The 10,231-nt window shown below is 40.3% G+C and overlaps 1 protein-coding gene and 1 long non-coding RNA gene across 20 annotated transcripts in view; one reads left to right on the plus strand and one right to left on the minus strand.

The window, feature by feature from the left end:
* The window catches only part of LOC309630061, an 83,360-nt gene that overhangs the window by 57,787 nt on the left and 15,342 nt on the right, over positions 1-10,231 (minus strand). Inside the window, exon 2 of one of the 7 annotated variants that reach the window (XR_014245394.1) lies at positions 9,429-9,496. The exons of the other annotated variants lie outside the window; for them this stretch is intronic. This is a non-coding gene — a long non-coding RNA (uncharacterized lncRNA). The remainder of the gene's footprint in view (positions 1-9,428; positions 9,497-10,231) is intronic. 7 annotated transcript variants of the gene reach the window in all.
* The window catches only part of PHLDB2 (pleckstrin homology like domain family B member 2), a 229,574-nt gene that overhangs the window by 49,240 nt on the left and 170,103 nt on the right, over positions 1-10,231 (plus strand). The window lies entirely within an intron of this gene.

The raw sequence follows: 10,231 nt of genomic DNA on the forward strand, positions 1-10,231 counted from the left end.
ATGGTGTGTCAGTTTCTGCCCTATAACAAAGTGAATCAGTTATACATATACACATGTTCCCATATCTCTTCTCTCTTGCATCTCCCTCCCTCCCACCCTCCCTATCCCACCCCTCTAGGTGGTCACAAATCAGCGAGCTGATCTCCCTGTGCTATGTGGCTGCTTCCCACTAGCTATCTATTTTACATTTGGTAGTGTATATATGTCCATGCCACTCTCTCACCCTGTCACATCTTACCATTCCCCCTCCCGATATCCTCAAGTCCATTCTCTAGTAGGTCTGTGTCTTTATTCCCGTCTTGCCACTAGGTTCTTCATGACCTTTTTTTTTTTTTCCTTAGATTCCATATATATGTGTTAGCACACTGTATTTGTTTTTCTCTTTCTGACTTACTTCACTCTGTATGACAGACTTTAAGTCCATCCACCTCACTACAAATACCTCCATTTCATTTCTTTTTATGGCGGAGTAATATTCCATTGTATATATGTGCCACATCTTCTTTATCCATTCATCCGATGATGGACACTTAGGTTGCTTCCATGTCCTGGCTATTGTAAATAGAGCTGCAATGAACATTTGCCGTGGTGTTTTGATGAAGAGAGATAACCTCTCATGGATGCAGTAGAAACTTTTGTTTGGTGAGGTGAGCATAGTGTAAGAAAAGCTGCCTATCCAGGGCACTCTGGATGAAATTACATATAATGAAAGCAACAATAACAGAACAGCTTCCAGACCAAATAGTCCTCTGCTATGACAGGATTTGTTTTTTCATTTGGTTTGCTTCTTTTCACTTCTAGATAGATAAGCAAACAAACATTGTAAGAAAGCACAATAATATAGAGAAGCAAACTAAAAAATTAAACGTTTCCTAAGAATCCATGAATATTAATGCTGTAAAATACAACCTCTTGGTCTCTTTATATATACAGTTAATCTTAGATGACTGCTTAATAATCCATTTTATGAATGTACCACAATCATTTAACCAAGGCTGAATTGTCAATATTTGGATAGTTTCCAGATTTTCAGTATTACAAAAATACTTTGATGAATGACATAGTCGATAAATATTTGTTCTTAGTCAGTATCCTTTCCTTACAATAAGTTCCAAGATATTGCATTTGTTGAGTGAAAGGCTCTGCACAGGATTTTGTTCACATGAAGAAGGCTGCTCTGAACATTCCACGCAGGACTCCTATGGAATAGATGCAACACATGTCTCCTGGGAGTGGACTTTCCAGGTCTTGGATAAAGGACCATATGGCTCAGTTTTCCCAGGCGGTCCCAGTTAATTTCTGCTGACCCAGGGACTCACCCTTTTAGTGACCCTTTTTATTCTCAAAAGTGTCTTTGTTGGGGCTTCCCTGGTGGCGCAGTGGTTAAGAATCTGCCTGCCAATGCAGGGGACACGGGTTTGAATCCTGGTCCTGGAAGATCCCACATGCCGCAGAGCAACTAAGCCCGTGCGCCACAACTACTAAGCCTGTGCTCTAGAGCCCGCAAGCCACAACTACTGAGCCTGCGCTCTAGAGCCCACAAGCCACAACTACTGAGCCCACGTGCCACAACTACTGAAGCCCGTGCACCTAGAGCCCGTGCTCCACAACAAGAGAAGCCACCGCAATGAGAAGCCCGCGCACCGCAATGAAGAGTAGCCCCCGCTCGCCGCAACTAGAGAAAGCCCGCGCGCAGCAACGAAGACCCAACGCAGCCATAAATTAATTAATTAATTATTTTTAAAAAAAGTGTCTTGGTTTAGGCAATGTATAGATAGTCATCCTAGTCATAGGGTAGATGAATGCTTTCCTTTTAGAGATAATGCAAAACTGTTCCCAAAATTGTTGCGCCGACTCAAACTGCCCCAATAATGTAAAAGTGACGCTCTGGATCCACAGCCCCTCTGACACCTGGTCCTGTTAGACTTTTTCATGTTTTTCAATCAAATGGTTGTAGAATGCTATTTTATTAAAATCATGATTTACACGTCCTAATCTCTGTTGATGTTATATACCATTTCATATTTTTGTTAGCCATATATATATATTTTTTTTTTTTTTTTTTTCCTCTCCTTTGAAATGCCTGTTTATACCTTTTGACTACTTTCTATTCTGATGTTTGGGTTGAGCCAACAAAAATTGAACACAACCCAAATGCCTATCAAAAGGAGAGGACATGAATGAGCTGTGCTGTATACAATGTGGTATAATTCAGCAGCCAAAATGAGTTCATCGAAGTATCATGCAACACTATGGATATCTTAGCAATATATTATTAAATTAAAAAATAATTTTGTAAAGATTAAATACACACATTTACATGTGTATATATAGACATATATACCAAAAATAAAATTTTAGAAATACGAATCCTCCCAAAAAATCTGTATAAAATAGAAAGCATTTATATGATGATGAATATGAGATTCAGGTTACCTCAGAGAGGAGGGAAGCAATAGGAAGAAATCCAGAGACCTTATGGTTATTAGGTCAGTTATCATCAAGATAAGAGCATTTGTTTAGGGTGGTGCATTCTAAGGATTTATCACAAACAAACAAGGAAATAAACAAACAAAAGAAGACCATGTATATGTAATGAAGTCAAGATTGCCGTTAATTCATCTCCAATGAGGATAGGGGAGGAAATGCACATTTTAAGGTTATTACCTTAAAATATTAAATTAAATATTAAATTAAATATTAAAATTAAAATATTACCAGATCTGCCCTCAAGAAAGATTAAACAATTTATATTCCCACCAAAATGTATGAGTGCCTATTTCACAGTGTCCTGAATTATTCTGTAATGCTAAAACGATTGGACTGAATGCACCTGGGCCACGGTGTATGGAATGAAATGGGAACCTCTGTCCCCGATCCCCTAATGGTGAGGCATTTGGTCCACCTTTACCAGTCTCATCTTTGCTGAAAGCCTGCCTATTTTGGTCTGCTGCTGGAAGATGGGATGTGAAGCACGGCCTATATAGCACTGGGCTGAGGGGTGGAACCATATGAAATGTCTCTATTACCATTGTTTTTAGTGACTTCCAGATGTGAAGAGAACCACCTGCTCTGCAGCTGTTTCCTTGCTTACTCCAGCCACAGCCCCCTTTCAGCAACATTTTCCCCAAATGTATTTGCCAGTACTATTCTAAAAACTGCCTGCTGTCCATCACTATCATCATTAACAGTAGCAACTAACGTCTGGTTTTTGTTTAAGATGCCAGAAGTGTCAGGTATATAAATAAGAATATATATACTTGTATTTATCTATTTATTTATGTATGGCTGTGTTGGCTCTTCGTTTCTGTGCGAGGGCTTTCTCCAGTTGCGGCAAGTGGGGACCACTCTTCATCACGGTGTGCGGGCCTCTCATTATCGCGGCCTCTCTTGTTGCGGAGCACAGGATCCAGACGCGCAGGCTCAGTAATTGTGGCGCACGGGCCTAGTTGCTCAGCGCATGTGGGATCTTCCCAGACCAGGGCTCGAACCCGTGTCCCCTGCATTGGCAGGCAGATTCTCAACCACTGCGCCACCAGGGAAGCCCTCTATTTATTTTTAAATCAGATAAATATGCTTAGGCCTCTGCCCTCCAGTCATGAGACATTGCATCTCAGCAATGTTTAAGAGCCCCTTTCCCTCCCAAAGATGGCAGGAGAATAGAAATGGCTGAAAAGGAGATGGTACTCTAACTAGAAAATTTAGTCCATTGCCGAAGTGCACATGGTCCAAGCTTGTGTCCATGTGCATGCAGCTGCCTCTATTCTCTCTGTGGTAAGCTGGAGATGGGGACCTATCGTTGAGGCTTATCACACTGGCCTCCACAAGGGCTTCCATCAAAGATCTGTCCATCTTCAGTGAGCCCCATGAGAGCAGAACTTGGCCCCCATCATATCTATTTGAAATAAAATATGTATTCAATAAAATCACTCCCCTCCACACATCTTCAAGTCTTGGGAGATCCCAGTCTCTTTCCCACCCACACCGCCTCCTCCAACCCTTGGAGCTCCTCTCCCTCTTGGATTATCCTTCAGGCTGCCTCAGTTTGCCTGGTCGTCATAAAGGCCTGTTTACCTGAGGGGTTATCTTTCAGTCTTTCCAGAGTCTAGAGTAGTGAAGACAAAGTAAAGTGATATCTTACAAAAAATTCCAGAGGTGTTATGACATTGTCCTAGTGAACATACCCTCAAAGTATGTCAAAAATGTACCCACTTCTCTCCAGCTCCTTTGCTGTCACCTAATTCAAGCCACCATCATTCTTATGTGGACTGTTACAACAAATATAAACAAATCTCCCTTGTTTTCTTCAGATGTATTCTCCACAGAGCAGCCAGTGGGAGATTTTAAAAACACAAATCGGATTGTGTTACAGCCTTAATTAGTAAGATATGAAACAGTAAGAATAATAATGTATTCAAATTAAAAATCCTAATCAAGGACAAGGCCTATAAGCCATCCAGCCTTATTCCCTGCTGCTCTTCTCTAAGTGCTAGACACAAACAGTTTTGTTTGTTTGTTTCTTTCTTTGTTTTTAAACTCTCCCTGGCTCTTCACTACCGCAGGCTTAGTCTAGCCCTCTGCCTGAAATCTTTTCCTGTCTACCTCCTGCTTATGCCTTGGGTCTTAGCTAAATGCTACTTCCTCAGAGATGTCTTTCATTGATTCCAAAATCTGAATGAGTGATCCTGTTTTCATTTCTCCTTATACCCTTTATTATCCTTCTTGGTAGTTTCACAATTCATCATTATCTACATGTTGGCCCTGACCACGTATTTCTAGTGCCTAATGAATAGTAGACACTGAAGAAATTAATGAATGAAAGAGAAAGATATGGAACCTTGAGTGGCTTAAGTTCTACTTAGGCAGATACACACACACACACACACACACACACACACACACACACACAGTAGTTACAGTAGTTGTGGATTATTGAACAGCCCCACCCTCTCCTAATTCTCAGTTCAGAAACTGAGTAACAAGAGGCCCAACCCAACCATTGTTACAGCCTTTCTGTTTCATATTACTGTTGACTGACATACTTGCAAGCAATTCAATCCATGTGCAAGGATTCCATGAGACAGTCAGTCATGAGACAAAGGCAAAAATGCCTTAGTTCTATATTTGCTACAATCTGTGCCATTTTTCATCTTTCCTATCTGTGGCTTTTTTTTTTTTTTTTTTTTTTGATGCTTGGGAGACTGCTATAAATCTGGCAAATATACTTACAAACTGGAATAATAGGAACATATGTCAGGAATAAATATGTATTTACTTCCAAGCAGAAAGTGAGGAATATTTGTCCTTGCACTTAATCAACTTTAAGAAGAATCAGCCTCTTGGGAGACATCCTGCAATCTTTCCCCTTTCACCAAGTCTCCTCCATAACACCTCTCCACCCCTACCCCCCAATTCTTCACTTTGGTGAAGCAGAAAATTTCAGCTGGTCTTTAAAATTATACAGACTGATTGTTTAGAAATTATTTTTTTGAAAACTAGGAATTACCCTGTTTAAAAAAAAAAAAAGCCATACCCATTGGAAAATGTTTCTAAAAACAGTTCTAGGACAAGAATAAACAAGTATATTTGTAGTTGCCTCTAAGTCATTAAGTTGGTAACTGAATTAGTTTTTCCTTCATATCAAATCAGAGAGACTTCAAGCAGTCTCACTGCTGGGAATTTATCCTGTGGATGCATTCCTATGTGAAGATATTCATTGTGCTTTCATGTAATTTCCCAAAATTGAAAACAACATAAATGTTTATCAGAAAGGGTTGTTTTAATCAACCATGTCCAATCTATGAAATATAATACTATACACTCCTGAAAAAGAATAAGGGGGACCTACAAGTACCAACATGGGAGAAGGGCTAAGAAATATTATTAATGAAAATGCAAAGGACAAACTATGCATAAATAGAATCCTATTTGTACAAAAATAAAATTATATAATATACTATTCAGAAAGCATTTCTGGAAGGATATTCAAGAAACTCTTATTGCAGATAGTTTTGGGAAATGAAAGTGTGGCTTGGGGTGAAGAGAACTTTTACTTTTTAAATTTTATACTCTTCTGTACCTTTTGATTATCTTTTAATCATGAATGGGTATTACTTTTTGTTATCAGATTCTTATACTATTACACATATATTAGTTTAAAGCTAAAGTGCTTTTAGATTGAAGTTACTTGGGAAAATGCCCTGGCTTCTTTTCTCACTGTGTATCTTCAGTTTCTGTATCCCAGTTACTGTTGTGGGCTATGCATTTGCCTTAGCTTGCGCCATCTCTAATAATATTATGTGCTGGCAAGTCTGAATTTTCATTTCTGCTACTGGACTCTTTAATCCTGCTTATTTTAAGAAACACTTTCAGGTTTCTTTACAGAAATCTGTTAAAATAGTGATTTTAAAGTTCCTTCTAAATTTAAGTTCAAAATCAAAATTGTATGGGATCCTTAGTCTTTCAGCTAATCATTCATTTAACCTACCTTTATGGACATAGCATTGCATATGTAGCATTTTGCAAGTTACAAGTTGATTAAGACAAAGTACCTGATTTTAAGGAGCATGAAATGAAGTGGGAGAGATAGAAACTAGTTTTACTCTATATAACCTGTTCCAAAAAGTTCTTAATGCAAAGGGGGAGTGGGACACAGAAGAAAAGTTACTAAATTACACTGGATCAAGGAAGATTTCTAGGAAAACATAACAATTAAGATGAATCTCCAAAAACAAAAGGAATAGTTGGTACAACGCCACTACCTTCACTAGAACATTTTACGTGACCTGGAATTAGACAATTTTAGACGTAGAGGTGACCTTAAAAGAAAATGAAGTCTAACCCTCCTATTTTAAAAATGAAGAAACAGGGCTTCCCTGGTGGCGCAGTGGTTAAGAATTCGCCTGCCAATGCAGGGGACACGGGTTCGAGCCCTGGTCCGGGAAGATCACACATGCCGCGGAGCAACTAAGCCCGTGCGCCGCAACTACTGAGCCTGCGCTCTAGAGCCCGCGAGCCACAACTACTGAAGCCCGTGTGCCACAGCTACTGAAGCCCGCGCGCATAGAGTCTGTGCTCTGCAACAAGAGAAGCCACCACAATGAGAAGCCTGCGCCCCGCAACAAAGAGTAGCCCCCGCTCACTGCAACTAGAGAAATCCCGCGTGCAGCAGCGAAGACCCAATGCAGCCAAAAATTAAATAAATGAATAAATAAATAAATTTATAAAAAAATAATAATAAAAATGAAGAAACATTGATTTTTAAAACAACAAGGGTTGGGGGTTCAGATTAAGTGATCAGTACAGAGTAGACACTTCCTTCCCTCCAGGACCAACTACATAATTTACAAGGCACCTTGTTCAAAATGATTAAGAATTTCAAGACAGGGCTTCCCTGGTGGTGCAGTGGTTGAGAATCCGCCTGCCAATGCAGGGGACATGGGTTCGAGCCCTGGTCTGGGAAGATCCCACATGCCGCGGAGCGACTGGGCCCGTGAGCCACAATTGCTGAGCCTGCGCGTCTGGAGCCTGTGCTCCACAACAAGAGAGGCCGCGATAGTGAGAGGCCCGCGCACCGCGTTGAAGAGTGGCCCCCACTTGCCGCAACTGGAGAAAGCCCTCACACAGAAACGAAGACCCAACACAGCCAAAAATAGATAAATAAATAAATTAATTAAAAAAAAAAAAGAAGATGGCATCTGTACTTACGATGCTTAATTTATAAAAAAAAAAAGAATTTCAAGACAGCTACAACAAAGCATTAAATCAAGCATGTGCACTTCTGAGCACGGGGCCTTGTGCAACTACCACATGGGCCTCAGGCCAGCGATGCAGGCCTCACTCCCTCCTCTTACCTCGGTTCCTAGAAGGCTCTAGAGTCAGAATGTAAATAAGAACCCAGACCTCCTCAGGCCCTGTTTCATGCCCTGTGCTCTTCAGATTTAGAACAAATACCAATTCAACTGGAAATGCCAATATCATGTATAGAGGATAATGCTTTTTAAATTTTTCCTGTGCACACTTGTACAATTGTGTTAAGAAATGTATAAAATCACATTGCAGCAGTTGCTCAAATAGCTAAATAATCCAGGCCTTTAAGCAATGGAGTGGGTCATGAATTCTGCCTTTCACTTTTTCATTTTTGCATATTATAAAAAACAGATGAATTTATAATGCTGCTTTTAAAAAATGATTACAATAAGAAAAAGCCCTACAGAATAAGGAAAAGCATGCTTCTAACAAGGCTGTTGGTATACTCAACCCTTACCTATATAGACAAACACTTCTCAAAATTAAAAAACTCATAAATAATCCATTAACCTAAACTTTTTTTAACTGAGGGGATAGGAAGGTCTTATAATGATTTGTCTATATAAATGAATAAATGTGTGCCTTCATTTATTCATGTAATAAACATGAATAAACATGAATCAATGTGCCAAGAGCCTGGGACAAGGTTGGTTCACAATAGGTGTTCACTAAAAGTGAGTGATGACAGGTGAATGAGTGACTAAATAAAGAACCACAACGGAATGTTATTTGGCCACATAAAGGAATGAAGTACTGACCCATGTTACAACTTGGATGAAACTACAAAATATTATGCAGTGTAAAAGAAACCAGACATAAAAGGCCACATATTGTATGATTCCATTTATATAAAATGTCCAGAATAGGCAAGTCTATAGATGCAGAGAGTAGATTAGTGGTTGTCAGGGGCTGGGAAGAGGAAGGAATGGGGAGTGACTGCTTATGGGTATGGGTGTTTTCGGTTTTTTAATATGATTAAAAGGTTCTGAAATTAGAATGTGTTGATGGTTGCACAACTCTGTGATATACTAAAAACTATTTAATTGTACAGTTTAAAAAGGGTGGATACTGTAGTATGTAAATTACAGCTCAATTTAAAAAAATTTTTTTAAAGAACTAGACCAAGATGGAGAGAGTGACTAACTTGCTAAAGATCAAATATTCCATAAGGGACTTCCCTGATGGCACAGTGTTTAAGAATCCTCCTGCCAGTGCAGGGGACACGGGTTCGAGCCCTGGTCCGGGAAGATCCCACATGCCGCGGAGCAACTAAGCCCGTGCACCACAACCACTGAGCCTGAGCACTAGAGCCCACAAGCCACAACTACTGAGCCCACGTGCCTAGAGCTCGGGCTCCGCAACAAGAGAAGCCACTGCAATGAGAAGTTCGCATACCGCATGAAGAGTAGCCCCCCTCGCCGCAACTAAAGAAAGCCCGCGCGCAGCAACGCAGACCCAACACAGCCACACACACACACAAATTCAGTTAGTGGAATTCTGAGTCTAACATCAAGACTTCTGGCTCCTACCTAGGGCATTTCCCAGTCTATCAAGCTACCACCCAGAAATTTGCAGAGCACCACAAGTTCTCTCTCAGGTGCCATAGACATGAGACTTACACACAGGAACCGCATGGACCAAGGTGTTAACCCAGTGGAGGCTGCACTCTGACTCCAGAAGCTCTGGCCTGTGAGGGGTGTAGCACAAAGCAGAGGAGAGAAAGAATGAGGGGAGAGCTCCTTCCAAGAGGTTCCTCATTTTCTCTCCATCTTCCTTGATATCCCCCCAGTGGCCCTTGTATCTCAGGTCTTGCTTGAGAATCCAGAATAACTACCAATATCCCTATGGTGCCTCTGCTGTATTCCGCGATACCTTAGAATATTCATTTCCTGTTTTCTCAAGTCTAATTTATTTCTAGGGTAGCATAGAGCAAGATGACCCATAACCTCTTGTGAATGCTTGGTGTTTATCCTCCAGGACATATGTTAAGCCTATTAATTTGGCTAATAATAAAATAACAACAATCACAGCTTGTCCTTGCTTGTGGGTTATATGTGACAGTTTCCTAAGGTTTCTTTTATTTTGTACATGCCCTTATGTGTTACAACAGAGTGAGGCAAGCATCATCCGCTGTCTCTCTTTTAAAGCAAAGGAAATAAACATAGCACTAAAACCTCCATCTTCTAACTCCTAGTTTATGTTCCTCTCTTCTTTCCTACCAAGGGGATCAAGCAGACTTTCTTACACTTAGTTTTTTTGCCCAAAGGTTGGAGTGAATTATAAGGGAGGTGGGTGATGGGGACATGTGGTTTCTGTCCTCCCAAGAAAAGTTAAACGTTTTGGTCCTGCTCCCAAAGATAGATAATCAATCATAGTTAAAATGGCAACATGTCACTGGAAAAGGAAAAGAAAAGCAAAAATA

This window comes from Balaenoptera borealis (genome assembly GCF_965194805.1).
Source record: "Balaenoptera borealis genome assembly, chromosome: 5".
Lineage (NCBI taxonomy): Eukaryota > Metazoa > Chordata > Mammalia > Artiodactyla > Balaenopteridae > Balaenoptera > Balaenoptera borealis.